The sequence below is a fragment of the Gouania willdenowi genome, chromosome 11, assembly GCF_900634775.1.
Source record: "Gouania willdenowi chromosome 11, fGouWil2.1, whole genome shotgun sequence".
In the NCBI taxonomy this organism is placed as follows: Eukaryota; Metazoa; Chordata; class Actinopteri; order Blenniiformes; family Gobiesocidae; genus Gouania; species Gouania willdenowi.
In genome coordinates this window covers 13,489,746-13,509,637 of record NC_041054.1, presented here as the reverse complement: position 1 = coordinate 13,509,637, position 19,892 = coordinate 13,489,746, and the positions used below count along the sequence as shown (strand labels likewise).

The window sequence follows — 19,892 nt, the reverse complement described above, 5'->3', positions numbered from 1 at the left end:
CCACGTTAAATAATAAATGTTGTCTCGGTTGCATACAGTAAACATCTCATGTATAAACTTAAAAAAAGGAAGAAACTAGGGCTGGGCAAAAAAATAAATAAATATCGAATTTGTTGATAAAAATGATTTTTATTTTGCAAATTTTTAAAATATTTTTTTCTAATTTCAATGTATTCCCTCATTTTGACTTGTACTTCAGAATTCTGTGTATGTCTTATTTGTATTTGAATACAATTTCAATCAAGTAACAGTACTTCTACTTGAGTAAGATATAGGGCTGGGCAAAAAATCGATTTAATCAATTTCTCGAATTTGTCGATAAAAACGATTTTATTATTTATTTTTTTCCATCACAGTTTTTTCGGACTTTTTCGCGTTCCGTCCTTGTGGGTTACCGTATCGCGATGTGATCCAGCCCCCTCTTTGTTTACATGTGTTTACCCTTTGAGTAGGCTATATGTGTGCCACGGGTATGTTAAATTTTTTATTCGCACTATGCTGAGATGCTAAATTATAATATCATATGCTATAAAATATGTAGTTTTCTGATTTCTTAATCAGAAAATTTAAGCTACTGTGAAGTTGCTGTTGCAATTTTGCTTAAAACTGGGCTAAAGCTTGAAATTGTTAAATAGCAGACCCTCATTTACTTTTTTTTATTACTAATTTTATTTTGGGATTATTTTATGCATTTTAACTCTTGAGGACAATCACAGCAATAAAGTTGCATTTTTGACAATATATCTGATGTCTGCAGTCATTTTTAAGTGCATTGGAATTTTTTTTTTTTTAATTGAATCGAAACTCAAATTTTACTTAAAAAATCTGAGATTTTTAAAAATCGCCCAGCCCTAGAAGAGACCAAATCTTGCACAACTGGTACTTAATTTATTTCCCACAAAGTCATTGGTATAAAATAAAAGGTTTGTCAAAATGTACAATTCTTTTTTATTTTTTATTTATTTAAATTTTTTAAATAAAACAACACCAATTAATTCAATTCAAATATTTTTTTACTCTAAAAAGGAGAAAATAACCTTCATTCAACGCTGTTTTGTTGACATGCGTTACGTTTAATCTGGTTGGTCGGCTATGATGTGATGCATTGAATTGTTGTCTGTTTTTTTTTTTATGTTTTGTAGTTTCACAATGTCCGTTGATCATTTTAACCCAAAAAATATATAATTTACTCATTAACGGTTGAGTGAAGAAATGTAAAAAAAATTGCTTTACTTCTTTTAATACCTACTTAAAATGACTGATTTAGAAATATACTGAAAAAAGTACAAGTACCCATAAAAGCAACTCAGTTACTCAACTTCCCCCAACGTCATACTTCCCCCAACATTAAACTTGCATGGTAGTTCATGGTTGTGCAGCGAGCTGTTCCCTTCAACCAGTTTCATGTTTGTTGAAATCCCTGCTGTAAATAAAACATGAAAAATCCTTCTCTTAAATGAGATTATTGTTTGAAGACTAATCTGAGGTGGTAAGGTAACACAGTAGCTAAATGTTTTTTTTTTTTTTTTTTTTTTTTTTTGTCACAGCATGAGTAAGCTACTCCTGGTTTGTGTATTGAATATATCAATATATTGCCCAGCTCTATTTTGGTGATATAGACAATTACAATATGGTATATAACTATATATTTTTTTAATTTATAGCTTATTTTGTGTTAAAATATTTGTTTTAGGAGTCGTTGCTGTTTCTGAGTGCGTCCCAATCCAGACCTTTCCCTAAAAAAGCCACACTACGGAACTCACTCACACGTGCTGTCCCTTAGAGGAGAAAAAGCCAGAAGTTGTGCAGCTGTTTGTTAATAAATGAGCCTGTGGCATTTTGCATCAGCAACTTTAACCCTGAATTGTCTTTCTGGTAAGACTTTATTTGAATTAAAATTATCAAGATTTATATCGTATATCGCCATTTTGTGAAAAAATATCAAAATATGAATTTTGGTCCATATTACTGAGTTTGTGTTGGAATAACAAACTAGAATTAAGGTCATTTGTTAACTTTTATTGAGAATGTTGTGGCTAGTTTAATGTAGATGTAGTTAAAATAATAAAAAACTGATCAATCGTGATTTTGTTATTGACGATAATGATTCATTTCTTATATTTCCACAAATGTATTATATTGTACCTTCTTCAAATTGTTCTAAAAACCAGGTAAGTCCTCCTAATTTGACTATTGAAAGATCCGTAAGTTGTGAATCAAAAGACAAATCAAATAAGCAGCTTATTGATGGTAAATGGAAGGTCAAACTGTATGTATGCATATATATATATATATATATATAGTTTAACTAGACACTGTAAATTGCCTGTAGAAGTAGATAAGTGTTTGGCACAGCTAGACCTCATAATGAACAACTCGGAAGGAAAAAATAAGAGGAAAAAAACATGAGTGAACTTAGCACCACCAAACATAAAGTCTTTCCCAGTGCACCTTGTTTGGACCATTGCTGCTTTGAACGATGGGAAGTCCCTGCAGGATTAATCACACACACAGGCTGAGGGAGAACAAGCAAACCATGAACAGGCTTGAGCATCTGTGACATTAACCCTTGCTTGAGTGGCCCATGCCTTATTGATGAATAAGAAAATCAATGTAAACTAACTAACTAACTAGTAGACCTAGATAAATTATAAATGTATTCATCCTCTGTGTCCACTTCACCCTCTACAAGGTCATTGGGCTCCAGTGGTGCCTGTCCCAGTACATCAGATAGAGACGAAGAGAGAGGGAAAATTACAAATGAAAGCATTAAAAATATGGGGTTTTATGTTTATTTTTGGTTGAAAATGATGATCATACTAAAAAATTACCAGCAAATACACACTAAATGAGAGAGAAATCCACAAGATTACTACAAAATACACAAAAATAACAGAGAAACATACAAAACGACAACAAAAGAACACACAAAAATGACAACAAAAACACACAACTTCCCTCACCATACCAGGTCGAGCTAGATCGGCTTTTGATAATCCTTTCTATCTATCCATCCCTGTCACTCATAGTGGTAGCCAGTTGGTCAGCAATACATCCCGTATCATCAGTCATTTGGTCGAAGTAGGACTTCTTCGGCCGCCCTTGTAATCTCTTTCCGTGGGATGGCCTCCACAAGATGACGTCTGCAGCCAGTTCCTTCTTGCTGCGCCAGCAGTGTCCGGCAAACCGCAGTCTTTGTTGTCGTATTGAGGTAGTAATGGGTGGAATGTTGTCATAGAGTTCTTTGTTCGTAGGATGGTCTTTCGAAGACCGGTTAAGAGCAGCACTGAGCATACGTGTTTAAGCACCATCTATCTTTCTTTCAAGTTTCAATGTCAGGGTTCATGAGATGGAACCGTATATAAGGACAGACTTTATAAATTTCTCTTTAACTTGTCGGGGAGGTCAGACCTCCAGATTTTGTCCATTCCATTCAGTGCACCCCATACTTTTCCAAGGTCTAATATTGACGTCCTGTTCGGTTGATGCAACTTGGCTGCCTAGATCTTTGAAATCGTCCAACTGCTAACACCGCTTAGGCTTTTCATGCTTGGTAGAATCACATGCATTCAGTTTTCTCTGCATTGACATATAGCCCGATTACTTTAGCTTCCTTCTTAATGCTATGAAGTAGTGCTGTTGAGTCCTTCAGGTAGTCTGCCACTACTGCTAGGTCATTAGCATAATCGGCATCTGTGATGTTCTGAGCTGCATGTCGTCTGCTCCTTTGTTCCGTAAGAGCTTTTTTAGCATGTCATAATGTTGTGCCAATATCGATACTAGTATCGGGGGTCTATGGCCACCCCGCTCCCCCTGGGGGAGAGGGGTGGCTTAAGGAACTGCTTTTTTTTTATTATTTCTTTTTCTCTAATCATCCAGCATCAACACACAGCATGTCTCTGCTCCTCTGGGCAACTTCTCAGAGAGCAAGTGCCCATTTACATGCCCTGTTAGCCACTAAAGTCATCTCTGTTGTGATGGAAACGCATGGATGTAAGTCTCATTGTGTCAACCCAACCTTAAACACGGGGCATACATGGCCTGGAAACAAAAGCACAGGGATGTCTCACATAGAGTCACTTTTATGAGTCCTCTGAGGACCATTTTCACAAGTGAGAAGATCCAAAAAGGTGTCAAGGAGATAATTATTCTTTAGTTTCTTGTGAGGAACTCTGACTTTCTAGATTAGAGCTTATTTATCCGTGAGGATGCAGGAGGTAGTGCTAATGCTAGGTTAATGTTAAGTTAGTGTTAATGCTAGGCTAATGTTAACACTCAGTTAGTTCTAATGTTAGGTTAATGTTATTGCTAAGTTGATGTTAATGCTAGGTTAGTGCTAATATTAGGTTAATGCTAATAGTAGGTTAATGCTATTGTTATGTGAATTCCAATGCTAGGTTAACGCTATTGCTAATGCTAGTTAATGTTAATTTATGCTAATGCTAGTTAATGCTAGCTAATCCTAGCTAATGCTAAGCTAATGCAGTGCAAAGCGGGCCAGCACCTGCATCCTCACTTGCATTTTCTTCAGGAAATGCAAATATTGTAGTTTATTTTTGTTACTGTTCTCTAGAATTTTCTTGTGAGGAACTCTGACTTTTTAGATTAGAGCTTATTTATCCGTGAGGATGCAGGATATAGTGCTAATGCTAGGTTAATGTTAAGTTAGTGTTAATGCTAGGCTAATTGTAATGCTAAGTTAGTTTTAGTGTTAGGTTAATGTTAATGCTAGGTTGATGTTAATGCTAGGTTAGTGCTAATATTAGGTTAATACTAACTGTAGGTTAATGCTATTGCTATGTGAATTCCAGTGCTAGGTTAACGTTATTGCTAATGCTAGCTAATGCTTGCTAATCCTAGCTAATGCTAAGCTAATGCAGTGCGAAGCGGGCCAGCACCTGCATCCTCACTTGCATTTTCTTCAGGAAATGCAAATATTGTAGTTTATTTTTGATACTGTTCTCTAGGATTTTACTTTCCTGCTTGTGACCGTCTCTGATTGGCTGCTACAAGCCGAATGCGTTGTTTCAGGTGCAAGTTTTGCTCCTGGAAAAAAAAACAAAAAAACAATACCAGTACTTGGGAACCTTCCATTATTGTTTTCTTCCCCTTTTGTAGCAGGATGAAAAGGATTTTGGGATGAAGTGGAGATGAAGTTTGTGTATGAATAAAAGAAAGGCAGAGAGGATGAAATGAATCCTCTGTGTGGATGGACAATGCAGCATAACTTCATGATACATTAGATTTGCCATTGTTCAGTCAACGGTGTTGCCAGATTGGGTATTATTAGGCACTTTGGCTGTCTATATATATATATATATATATATATATATATATATGAGGACAGCATAATCACACACTGTCACCCTATAGTTGGGCCTCTTCTCACCACCTCCTGAAGTTTGACCTTCTCTCATCTCTTCTCTGATCTGTTTCCCATCAGCTTTCTCTCTTACCGCTATTTTCTTCCACTCTTTCTCTGGAGCCTGTTTGTTTTTTCAATCTTTTGCACTCATTTTCTTGCACATGCAGCTAAACAAGTTCCCAATGTACTTGTTTAGCCTCAAGGGAAATTGAGTTCATGTTGTGTATTTTTCTGCCTTGATGTTTGCCCAACCCGCAATTTGTTCTTCTCTGTAAACTAATCTTAATTTTTTTTATATCAAAAAAAAAACCTGATAAGTTTACTCAAAAAGAAGTCATCCTAATCCATGATTTGTTGTGAATTATTTAATATAGCTAATTTTCTGTCTTATCGAGGGAATCTTTGGTATCTCTAGTATCTTGCTTCCCTGCACTCACTGCAGCTTGTGGATAAATTCATTTTGAATTCCAAATTAAATGAATGTTCCCCTGCATAATTGCTCCCTTTGCTATGAAGTTAATTAAAACAGGGCAGAGGTACTGTATACTGAAGATGCAATGGGAAGGTGTGACACAGCCAAAAAGGTTAAGGTGGGTGAGAAGAGATCTCAGAGGCAGTGATGCTGCCATGTGCTGCTAAAGATCAATTCACAGCATAAAATAACCCATTAATTGGCCAGGCTATTGATAGATGTCGATCAATCGGTGATAGCTCAAACTGGTCCAATTGATCGTCTGCACCGCTTTATCGGTCGGGTTCTGCTATCTATCACAGGCATTGGGGCCCCCTAGCGTATGCATTAAGTGACTCTAAAACAAACATGACAAAATACCTAAAAGGACAACTAAACCACACAAATACGATCCCCAAAACCATTAACAACAACAACAAAGTAACCAGAGTGACTCCAACGACACATAAAATTAGGCTTTACACGATCAAGTTTTTGGGCCTATCACCGATCAGTGCGTTTGAAAAAACGATCACCGATTTGATCATATGAATTCAGGTTGTTTTTTAGGTATCGACCAAATTTCTTCAGTACTACCTGATACAGATTCATGAAAAATCAAACGGTACAATGTTTCGGGACCTAAACGCAGCCTTGGGACTGTGAGGGAGTAGAAGAGTTGAAGAAATTCTATGCAGGACCTGAACATAACATTTGTTGTCAGTGTGTGGGTGCGTGGCCCTTTAACGGCGAATGAAATGATTGATGAAAAGAAACATGAAAAGACAATCACATATAACATGGGGGGACAGGAACGAGAGAACCGAGGAGCAGCCAGCAGCAGGGCGCCGCTCGACCAGTGTGCGGAGTGAGGGACCGTGTTTGACCGGAGCAGATCAATTATAAGCTGTATGCCGTTTTGGACTGAACCTGAGGATAGCTTCGGCCCTGAACAGCAGCTGCGTCCACTACAAGATAGTTGGAGATGACGCTGTGGAGACAGACCACACTGGAACTATGTGAAGCCTCCGTCAGCATTAGCATTAGGAGCAAAGACGTATTTCCTGACTGTGGCATCGCAAAACCCGCTGTTGCTTATAGTCCATATTCACAGCGGAGGTGGGGCGCACACGCGCACTTCTGTGTCCACCATCCCTTTGTTCTTTCCCGTATTAATGCTGAGAATGGTCATTATTCTAAATGCTGACATGAATAATAATATGGTGACATAATATTAATAATAAATAATTGACGATGTGGCCCTCGGATCAGACTAATTAGATTTTTGTGGCCCAGCTCTAATAAAAGTCAGTCATCTCTGTTCTTTATTGTTCAGGGTCAGAATTCCTTGAGTTTAAGTGAAAAAATATGTACATTAAAGTTTTCTGTTGATGTTTAAACCTCTTACAGTGTAAATGAAAGCGATACAAATCCCTCTGCATGCTAATTCTACGCTGCATTCCAGCTGTGGTGGTGCCACAACGCTCAGTGAACACTGCGTGAGAGGTTAGCCAGTTCTCTTACTCCGTGTTTGTCTGTTTGTGGTATTTAGCATCTCTCAGCTAAGAGCTTCTCAGAGCATCTTGACCCAGTCTAGGAAATGATCAGATGTTCTCTCACTCTGGAACCCATTACCACACAAGTGTTATGAGAGCATTGACAGGACTTTACTTGTTCAGCTATGGTTTATGGGTAAATCCTCACGCTATGTATGATTTATGACTCGTGTGCACTCGTGCTGCTGTGATTTGCACAATATTGATGTCATGTATGTTTATATTTCCCACTGAGGTTGACTGTCTCAATTCCACAGGAGCTGCTGCATGCTGGTGTGTAGCTCTGGACTAGGTGCTAAACTGAGGTTGTTTTCAGCTGTTACTCGATTAAAGCTTTGCATGCGTGAATGCTTGTGTTCACACCTTTTTCATCCCCTAAGGCTGGTTTTTATCAGCATAGGAATAGAATAAAAGCCTGATCTGAATGTTGACGGTCCTTCAGGTGTGCATCTGTGGCTGCGTACACTCCTCATACTGTCGTGTACACTCCTCATACTGTGGTGTACACTCCTCATACTGTGGTGTACACTCCTCATACTGTCGTGTACACTCCTCCCCAGATCAATGAAATCAGCAGATCATTTGTGCTTTGCTACCTGCTTCTGTCTGTATGTTCGCAAAAATCCATTTCTAGAAAACCTGGACCAGACTCATCATTCCATCATCTAATCTTGCATATTTGACTGAGATGCAAGAATTCCATCCAACAGAAATTCTGTCAGTTGAAATGTATCTTTTTCAAAGGTGCCTCTTCTTCAGTAAAAAATGTTGAGTAATTTTTTTATTTTTTTTGCTTTAGAAGAAGCTATGACCAAAGTAGTTGTAGTTAAGAGCCTTGGTGTTAAACATCATATACTGTATGACTCGTCACATCATTACCAAACTGAAAATAGCCCATTTGATACAGATACAAGTGATTGAAAGAAAAAGCAACCAACTATAGTAAGCCACTTTAAAAAAGAAATCAGAATCCCTTGATCGAGGTTTAAAGGTCCAGTATTATGCTGTTTTTCACCCATCTCCATTTGTTCTAAGAACCTTAAGAAACTCGCCTATTTTCTGGAGCTTTAGCCCTCTGAAAAGTCAATTTCATGACTCTTCTAAAAACAGGCTGTTTTTATTGCCTTCATGCATATGCATGAGTAGGCGTGTCTGTAGATGCTGTCTTTTGCTAGCCACACACTCTTGTTATTGTTTTCAGCCCAAAAAACTGCACATTACAGTAAAACACATGGCTATATAAGTGGCTATTGTGATTGTGAGTCAGACAAACACTGCTCCATGTGTGTGTGTTTATCACATCAGCAGTGGAGTCAGTCAGCTGCTTCAGCTGCTTCAAACACTCACCGTAGCTGCTAAGCCGCTTTCTTGTCATCCACTACTGATTACAGAAAGAGTCCATACAAATTGATAGTCCATTGTTTTGTCCAACCGCTGCGTTGCATTGGGTCACAAACACGTCAGATCATATCAATCTCACGCCTTGCAACAGTTTGTGCTTGGATATTTACAGTAGTGGCTCATTCAACAAATACCAAATAAAAAAAAAAAAATCATTTTTATAAGGAAAACGAATAAATACGTTTGGATGAACTATGGCCGGGCCCGCGGAACGTCTCCGCGCGGAATAGCACGTACCACGTTACCGAGAATTCAGTCAAATGACTCGGTTCCAGCAAGTGAAAAAAGGTCTGCGAGAGGCTCTTGACATCCGCTCATGGAATATCTGTGAAATTACAGCCCGATTCAACTAACATTAACAGAGGAGTAGTCATTTTAAAAATGGGGCCCTCGGGGGCCTTTGAAACGATATATCACGTGACTATGTTCCCATAAATTTGGAAATTACCGGAAATAAAGGTGGGCCCCCAGGCCCCATTTCAAATAAAAGGACTCCGAATGTCTCATCATATTCCTTCATAGAGTATTCATACCAAACTCCATTCCGATCTAACGAGAACTAATGGAGTAGTCATTTTAAAAATGGGGCCCCGTAACACGTAATGGGCCCCATTTATATATTGGTATATGCCAATGATTCGGTACCACCAATCGTTGTAATATGACTCGCAAATAAATGAAAAATCGACTTTAGTTTTTTTTTCTTCTTTTGGGGCCCCAAAAATCAAAAATGGGGCTCTGAGCGTCGATGCATACACATTCATAGATTATATCTACCAAATTTCAGCCCGATCCGCTCACGAATAACAGAGGAGTTGCGATTTTAACTAGTGTACACAACAACAAAAAAAAAGAAGAAGAAAAAGTGAGTTGCGTTTTGAGTCCGGTAGCCTAGCCTAAAAAGTCTAAATGGGTACACAGAATGAACGGCTACAACAAAATGCTAATTTAAAACAAAAACAGGTTTAACTAAATTTAACATCACTAATACTTAATATCAACTATTTCAAAAAGGCTATAGGCCATAACTTGATCTGAAATTGGTCCTTTAGCTTTTTTGTGCTTTTATTTACAAAGTAGTTCAGAAATGCAAAAGTGCATCCAGGGAACTTTCACAATTCACATTGTTAATGAAATGAAATTGCTGTCTCTTAACATCCAATGATGTTTTGTTGATTTGTTAATGTGGGACTAGACTAGAGTTTAGGGAAAAGATACTATTCCAAGAAGAATGCCGTATAATTAATGTACGGCCGGAGATTTAGGATTTGAACCTATTCTGTCATGATGCTCTCATAGGCACATAGCAGCAGTGTTTTTCCTTTGGGACTATAAGGATACCTCCTGAGAGAGGAGAACGAGTTCAAGTCCAAGGCTTCTCATAACATGCCAAGGTCAGGAGCTTGTTCACACTCTCTGACTTGTTCACATACAACAACATTTGAATGAAAGGGAGCAGAAAGAAGCATAAACTCTCTTTGCTATGAAGTTAATAAGAAGACGCAGAGATATACAGTAGATGGGAAGGTGCGACACAGCCGAAAAAGGTTTAGGTAGGTAAGAAGAGACCTCAGAGGCAGTGCTGCTGCCATATGCTGCTAAAGATACATTTACAGCATGCAATAACTAATTAATTGACAAGACTATTGACAGATGTTGATAAATTGGTGATGGCTCAAATCGACCAAATGAATCGTCTGCACCGCTTTATCTGTCGGGCTCTACTTTCTATTGCAGGCATTGAGCCTCTCCAAGACTGTATACACAAAGTGACTCCAAAAACACACCTAAACCACACAAAAATGACTCTAGAAACAAAAAAACAAAAAACACTAAATGACTCCAAAAACCCATAAAATGACAGAATAATAAACAAAAGGGAAGGAAAAATACACAAAAATGATGCCAAAAATCACAAAACGACAACAAAAAACTCAAAATGACTCCAAAAACACCTAAAATGTGAAAGAAAACAGGAAATAAGAGGAAATTACAAAATGAAAGCAAAAAAAAGTCCTAAACAACAAAAATATGCAACACAAAAGAGAGAAAAATAGTTACAAAATGACAAAAAAGTACACAAAATGCCAAAAAATGTTTGATTATTTCCTGTATTGCTGCTCAGATGGGTCATTATTCTAAATGCTGAAATGAATAGTAATAATATAAATAAAATTATGACATAATAATGATAAATAATTGACATTGTGGCCCTCGGATTATACAACATCAATTTGATTTTTGTTGCCCCCGCTCTAACAAAACTTGGCCATTTCTGTTCTTTGTTGTTTGGGGTTTGAATTAATTGAGTTTAAGTGAAAAAAAATATCTACATTAAAGTTTTCTGTCCATGTTTAAAGCTCTTACAACATTTTTTTTTATTCCATTTCTCTCTTAATCTTAATTATTTCATTCAACAAAAACATACAACAGCATTTAAATGAAAAGGAGCAGAAAGAAGCATACACTTCTGAAATCTTCCCCCTATCGAAACAGGAAAAAACAAAACGATAACTGAATAATTTAGAAATTTTTTATTCACTTTTTTACTCAACAAATATAACTTTATTTACAATGGTTTAACTATGTTCATATGGATTTGTTGGGTTTTTCTTAAGAATTTAATATTTTGATAGCAGTTTGAGATGTCTATTGTCGTAATTTGTGATAAGAAAGTTGAATTGAAACCATTAACAAAGACGTTACCGTCTTTTATTTTCTCATCATATTCTTTCACTTTCTTCTTAAATACTATCATGGTTTAGATTTTGTTTTTCATATATATATGTATTCAAAATTTTTTCAAAGTGCTCCCCTGATTGAAATTCACATTGTAGCAGTTCTGTGTCAATAAAAGAATCTCTTCCTTTCAAATCATGGCTATTCTCTTTGAGAATTTCTTTTGAATATTGGTTGGTAAAACTTTCTGTTGAGCCTTGTATATAATTTTCAAAATGTGTATTCTACTGGTTTGTCAAATGTTAATAGGTTTAACTGTACAAATATTGGGTTTGCAATGATCTCTGTATCCACTCACATTGTTGACTCACAGCTTCCTTCTGCAAAATGAAAATTGGACTGTTATACGTCTTAGATGACTTCACATTTCGATACAGTAGCTCAGATATGGAGCAATCAGTGAATTATATAGAAGATACATTGCATTTTTTTTTCAAAATGCAATAATTCCATTACCTTTCACAACACACTGATAATAGTTACGGTAATTCCTTTCCTTTTTACTACTTTGTATGCTCACATTTTCCAGTTTGCATTGCTTCCTCACACAGAGACCAGCAGCCTCAGCTTTCATCTACAGTAAATATCTAACATACAGTAGATCCTCTGGCTCAAAGCCCCTGTAGACGTCATGGTAAATCTCCATAGAAGCCTGACGGGGGTTTAGGCTCATATCACCTAGTTAAAAAAAAAACAAAACAGATCATAATCACCACCATAGCATACTGGTGGTTTTTTGTTTTTTGATTGTTTTTTCTACGTTGTCTGCACATGCTGTCAAAGGTCAACACTATAAGACGTGTAATCTTTTAAAAACAGCAATGCATGTGTTGTTATTGCAATTAAACAAATGGCTGGTGTTCTTTTCATCGCTTGTCAGAAATGTGTTATACAGTATTCATGTGTGGAAGTTCTAAAGCTATGGTTTAAAGATCATGAAAGCTGAATATGATTAAGGTATTTGTTCTTGGCTACATGATATGATAACTTTCACTTTTCATTTTAGTTTTTTGATGCCCTTTTAATGAAGTTTTATTTATTTTTTTATTGTTTATTTATCAGGTCTTTTGATTTGTAGTCTGATTTTATTTGACAAATTTGATGTGGAATTAAAATTTCAATAATTACTGTTGATTAAATCAAGAATTTGTGAACTAAAATGCTTATATTAACATTTTCCACTATTCCCGATGACTATTAATCGTCTCATCATTTCACACCACAATAACTTGTCCTTACATAACAGGTTGTAACTGGTAGTACTAGCTGGCTTTTGTCCTTCCAGCATTTTTTCAGATTTAAATTTTTTATCAAAAATCTAATCAATTTCTTAATAGCAGTAGTTCGGTCTGGCTCTGCTAAATAGAGGATCGTTTTTTACAAATAGAAGAGAATCCTTTAGGGATGAAACGATTCACTCAACTCCCGATACGATTCGATTCACGATACCGGGTTCGCGATACGATTCTCTCATGATTTATTTTAGAAAATAAGACTGTAGACAAGTGACTAAAAAATGTTCATTTTTTTTCCTTCATAAATAAAAATACTGTACTGTTTTCTTTTATCTTTTCATTGTCAAAAGAATCCCTTGATTAACAAAAAAATAAATCCTAAATGAAACAAATAAATAGTACAAATGAAGGCTTGGGGAAGCCAAAATTCTTCCACACTTCTGATTTAAAACACGGTAGTGCGTCCTGAATTTCAAATTCTAAATAGATAGCGCCATATGCTGTAAAAAAAAAAAAAAAAAAATTAAAAATACTGTACTGTGATTCAATTTAAGAGTATCGATGTGAACCGTGACACCTTTGAATCAATTTTTAACTGCTTCACGATTAATCTTTACTTCCCTATTTTCTTGTCATTGCACAAAGTACAACAAAATTGCACATGCCCCTCCCACAACATTCTAGCACACTTCAAAGATTCAAGCCAGACAGACACAGTTATCATAAAAACAACATAAGGTACGGTAAGTCTGTCGGAATAAAAAGTTCATCAGTATAAAAGTACATGGTATAAAATATTAGAAAAGATACATTTAATTGAAAAATGTCTTTTAATAATGACAAAATATGTGTATTAAGCCAATTAAATGTATAAAAACTATCTAAATGTATTATTTATTATTTTTCTTTTTTTATAAGGCTGCCTGATTATCATTTAAAACAGGATATGGGATGAAGACTGTGTTCACAGCTGGATTAACGCAACAACAATCACGGAGACATAACAACATGATGTGAAGACGGCCATATAGGGCACATAGTTTTCTTCCACAGAGATTTCTTCCCAGCTTGTATTTGCCACAGGTTGTTTTTTTTTTTTTTTTTAGCTCAATCCTACAAGCTATGCTGCTGTGTCTACAGATCCAGGTTTCCCTTGGCATCCGAGAACAAACATGAAGGCATGCTGTGGGTATCTGAGATTCAGACAAACTGTTGTGCTGAACTCTTGATTTGAGTTTGTGGCAGATTCTCCATCTGTAAACCAACTGTTCTATCCTGTGATCACATTTCTTTCCTCTGTGTCAGTGTGCCTAGCTCTTATCTCACTGCCTGCTAGGTTGAACTTGAGAAAATCATGGTGTATAGAAAGAAGAAGGGTTTTGTTTATGGCGTACAAGCTGGGTGTAATGTTTTTGCTGTGTCGGTTCTTTTGTTGTCTGGAGGGCGTGTATTTCGGACTATTCTCACTGGATTCTGTGCAACAGAAATAATGCACAGGAAATACCAAGTTTTACAATGAGGAGTGATCCCGGATGTAGGAATTGCTCTAATTGTGCTGCTTGTTTATAAGAAGCCATGCAGTTCAAGCGTGACCAAACCCCAAAACCACTTTTTTTTCTACTGAACATAAATGTACAGTATTTGGGTATGATGTAGGGCTGAACGATTCTGGAAAATAATCTAATTGCGATTTTTTTTTTTCAACAATGCGATTGCGATTTAATATGCGATTATGTTTTTCTAGGGTCTCTTATCATGTATTTTTCAATGAACACAAGCAATAAATCAGTCTGTTTAATAATACACAATGTCAGATTTATTTAAACCTTAAATAAATATAAAATATACATTTTAAAGTACAGATTACAACAATAAAGCAAACAAATCTGTGCCTTTATCGCTTCAACATATCTAACACGCTTCACGTTTCATGAAACATGTAAACATGTGGACTGCACTTCTCAAACACTCTCAGCACAAGAAAAAATAAAATAAAAATTGCAGCCTTTGCGATTAGAAAATTGCGTTTTAAGATATCGCGATAATATCGCAGATGTAATTAATCATTCAGCCCTAGTATGAAGCAGTGTTGTTGATTGGTCTTTGTCCAAATCTTGACATCATTTGGCATATTTTGTTGTAAAAATGTAAGAATGACTGCCCTTTATAGGTTGAAACCAAGCTATTGCAGTCAAATTGGTTCGTGACGTTTTGGTAGTTTCTACAGTGTTGGCCCCGCCCCTCCTACAAAAGCTATCACCTGTCGACTGCAATCTGTGGCGAGTAGGTTAGATTGAGATAATTGAGAATAAAAAGATATAGTGAGTAGTAGGCCTGGGCAGTATTTTGAGATTTCTATTTTGGCAATATGGAAAATTACAATATTGTCTCTCACAATACATTTTTATTTTATAGCTTATTTTTTATTTAAAACTCGTTTTTTTAGTCTTTACTTTCAATACTTCTGAGAACTGCATGAAATGCACAGTTCAATGAATTTCTGTGCGCATCCTAACCCAGAACCACAGAACTCACTCACACGTGCTGTTCCTGAGGGGAGAAAAAGTCAAATTTGGCACCTATTGAACAGCATTTTGCATCAGCAAATGTAACCTAAAATAATCTTTCTGATAAGACTTGATTGAGTTTAAAACATCGAGATTTACAGTATATCGTATATCGCCATTTTGAGAAAAAAATATCGAGATATGAGTTTTTTTTGTCCATATCGCCCAGCCCTAGTGAGTAGGTAGTTAGCATAGCATTAAAATGTTCTTTTTAGAGAGTTTATAGTATTAACTGGATGTGTCGTAACTCCTCAAGCCCCGCCCATAGTCAAGTAGATTTTTTTAATTTCAGCCAAAACCTTGTTGTTGTGTTTCTCTTTAAACTGATGATGAAAACCTCCTGCTGTTGATTTTCTGTCTACTGATGGTCATAAAATGTAGCTACCAAATGATGTGAGGCCATTATTGGCCTATAATGTTTTAGTGTGTACTGTAGGTCATGCTGATGAGTGAAACGTGCTCTCTGTTTCCACAAACTCATTGAGATGTATGGCTGGCGGATGGACATGAATTACATCATTCTAATGACATTGTAGCCACAGCAATGAAAGCGTGGTCTGAGGAATGCTCTCCTCGGCTGTTTTCCTTTCCCTCTGTCTTTTCCCTTCTGTCTCTGTTCACATTAAAATAAGCTGCACACAATTACCCCATAAAAGGGGGAAATTGTCTTTGAACCCTCTGTCCCGAGCCAAAAATATCCAGATTTGACCTCATTTTATATTTGGCTTTTACCACAAACAACGCCCCAACCTGTAATCTTAACAATAAAAAAAAAAAAAGTCTAGCCACCATGCTTTCGTCGGATTCTACCCTAGTAATTTTAGCTGTGGCCAGTACACACACTGGTAGGGTGGAGGCCGAACTGGCACTGGGTTTATGACCAGTCTGGGCTGAAGACTGACAGCGTTCCCCTTTTGGTAGATTATAAAGAAATAATCAATGGTGGGTAAATTGCTGTCGTTTGTATAGTAATAAACATAAGTGTTCTTTTGAGGCATCATTGAGGGTCTTTCACATTTTTTAAGTGAAAATCCTCAGTTGTGTCAGGCAACACTGAGACCTGACTGAGTTAAGCTAGGTTGATGACGTTATGGGTGTGGCATATGGTTAAAAAAAGATGATGTAGCCGAGTGATAAATAGTAGGGAGGCAGTGAAGGGTAAGACGCTAAGGTCTGAGTAAATGAATGGGTGAGCTCAGTGTTGGGGCACAGGGCTTCTGTGGGGGTTGGAAAGGGTGTGTCATGTGTGTAGCGGAGGTTGGTCCAAAATGAACACTAATCCAACCAGAAGCATTTCTGAGACCAAACAACAGTCTGACACAGGGGTGGACTGGCCATCTGGCATACCGAGCATCATCCCGATGGGCCGTCGACCCAAAGTGGGCCGGTGTGGTCCACTACTTTTTTTTTTTTTTGGACGAGTGAGTAGAGGCAGACATGGTAACAGGTGGCCAAAGATGGTTCAAAAGTGTCGAGAACATAGCAAGAAAAGAGTGAAAAGTGACTAAAATGGGCCAAAAGCAGTCAAGAGTAGCCAAAAAATGGGGAAATGAAGAGGCTTTAATGTGCAAAATGTGGCAAACAATACTAAAAAGGGCCAAAATGTGGAACAAAAAGAGGCGAAATGTAGGGTAAAAAGGAAACAAGTGGTATTTATTGGGCAAAAGTTAGCTCATTTAGATGAAAAGTGGCAAAAAAAATTCAAGAAAGGACAAAAAATGGATAAAAGTATCAAAGAACGTGCAAAAATGGACAAAAAATATGAAAAAAAGACATATGTATTAGCCAAAGGTAGCTAAAGTCTAAAAAAAATTGTCAAAAGGTGCAAATATGGGACAAATGAAGTTGCAAAATGGAAATCGGTAAAACGGGGTTGAAACGTTTCCCCCTGGGGGAATGATAATTAAAATTAAGACATAAAGAGCCACATGTTGAACATTAATAACAGCTTCTACGTGGTGTCACTGATGATGTAGTGGACTGGTCTGGACACAAAATGCCAGGGCTGTCCCAGTCCATGAATGATTTTTAATATGAGCGTCACGAGAGAACAAGTAACGAGTTTGAGCAGGATGGTGCGTCTCCGTATCAACGTGTGATACTGTTGGTGATCAGGTGACTAACGCTTTGCCTTGTGCAGACAGCCTTTCAGCGCAGCCTTCACGAAGCAGGAAGAGGAAATAAAAAGTGTTCTGGTGAAAGCGGGTGCTGAAGCCACCCAGGAGATGTGTGTGTGTGTGTTTGCATGTATTTGTGCCAGGGTTGTGTGATGCAAAGCCACAGCTGGGAGGGGTGTGGGCTGTGTGAGGGGACGGACAGACAGCTGGTAAGGCCAAGGGTGAGTGTGTGTGACAGCCACACTGACTCCTTTGTTCCCACTCACTTGTGCCAGTCACAGCGAGTGAAGTGAATCCTTTCATTGCACCTAGAGCAGATACATAGACTAAGTGTCTGTGTGTGAAGAGGGCAATGGCTGCATATTTCCAAAAGTAAGCCAATAACCATCTTCTATAATGTCAGTGCTCCTGTAAACTACCTATTACGCTTGTGATGATAGTCATCAGTGCTAACATAATTGTAGCAGCGGCAACATTGAGCAGTGCTCCGGTTCAATGTTGCTTAGGTAGATGTTTTTTTATTTATTTTATTTAGTGAGCCACAGAACTTCTTTGGCATTTATAAAGCCTAGTTGTGCTACTTACTGCTACAGCTTGGCTTGGAGGAATGATGATTTACGCTGCAATATGACTGTTAACCACAGTGAAGCCGTCCTATATGAAAATAATTACAGTAGTCATTTAAAAACCATGTCTTTGGACAAATCAAGTAAAGCTGGACACATTTGGCACTTGTATGTTGTCGTTGGAAACGCTTTGTACAGGTAGTTGAGTTGTTTTATAGAGTTCTGTTCAACTGTGAGAAGTTTTTACCAAACCATGTCTGCATGTGGTTCTTCGTTCCTCTGTGTCTGTAACACCCACTTGTTTGTCATTGATGGCCAGTAACAGAGGTGGTTAGTCCCCTTCATCTTGTTTGTTACACTATGGCGCTAATCCTCCTGCTCTTTAAGACACGCCCTTCTTTCCAAAGAGTAAGAGTGGGCAAGTATACAATACAGTAGTCCCTCGTTTACATTCTAAAAATAACCCGCAATAGGCAAAATCTGCAAAGTAGTCAGTTTTATTTTTTTTACACATATTATACATGTTTTAAGGCTGTAAAACCCCTCACCACACACTTTATACAGATTTTTCTCCTCTCAATGGCTCTTGTGTCCTCCCAGGCTCGTCCCCCGGTAATACCACTCTCTCTCTCTCCTACTCACCCGTGTCCTGCAGCTTGGTCTCCTTCGCGTCTCGTATATAAACGGTGCAGCCGGCTGTGGCTGCTCCAATGTGCAACTTCATACCCGTCAGAAGTAGTTCCAAGAAACAATCCTGTGTTCTCCGTAGTAATAAATGAAAGGCGGAGAAAAGCAATCCAAAAACCGAGACAAGGAAGAAAATCAAAGGAACCAGATGGGATCTAATGTAAACGCTGCACCGGAGTCACGTCTGGTGCCGTCACATTCAACCAGAAATGGCTGCTCTCCAGGGATTGTATTTTCAGGTAAGAATCATGCAAACAAGCACTTCAAATGTGTGGTTTTAAAAAAAATAAATAAAAAATGTGCACAAATTTTGTTTATTGGTAATAGACTTAACATATTTAATGTTGTAGACATTTCCACTACAGCTACTCTTTAAGTCTGTTTGCCTGTTTAACAATGGCTGTGTCCCCATGTGCCTCCTACCATTAAAATGGGGCCTCGTCTTTCTTTCTCAAAGTTGGACGTTAAACCCTAATTTCCTATCACCTTTTTGCCTCTCTGGTGATTTTTTTTTTTGTAGAGTTTAATAAACCTTTTTAGTGCCTGACTTCCTCCTCTGAGTATCATTTAGTTCAAGTAGGACGAGTAAAAATAGCTGTGAATCAATCCCAAATGTTCTCAGGCTCTTCCTGCATGTTGATCTAGGCTAGCACAAACCAACAGGGGATAGAGCGTTCAAAGCTGGGCAGAAGAACTGGCAATCTGGCTCTTCAGCAGAGGGCGTGTTCATTAAATATGTGTCTGGTGGCAACGAATCGGGCCTTGACACGGTTTAAAAGCAACTAAAGAGCCAGTGGTGGATTATGGTTGGTTGAGTTATGATGATGATGATGATGATATGACCTTTCGGTCATTATATGCTTCAGTGGAGATGGTAATCCTCTGCGTTATTGAATTTAGCTAAGTGGAGACCATGTTTCCATCAAGAGTACAGTACAGTACATAGCATGTGCAGAGGCAGCTCATGGCAGGAGGAATTATCGATCCTAATGGTGTGTCGCATACATTCCAGTGTGACTCGATGACTGATGCACACACGATGCCAAAACTGTGAACCACAACTGAAAGCAATATCATAGGTTAACATTATCCCTTAATCTAATAATGTGCTCATATTCCTAACACAATAATGCTGCATGATTCATTTGTTTATTACCTTAATGTGATAAGATTCTTGCTCAGTGAGAGTAATTCTGTATTTGAGGTCA

At 37.6% G+C, this 19,892-nt stretch overlaps 1 protein-coding gene across 1 annotated transcript in view; it reads left to right on the top strand.

Annotated features, from left to right (window-relative positions):
- Window positions 1-19,892, top strand: part of elmo1 (engulfment and cell motility 1 (ced-12 homolog, C. elegans)) — a 99,520-nt gene that overhangs the window by 689 nt on the left and 78,939 nt on the right. The gene's annotated exons all lie outside the window — the stretch shown is intronic.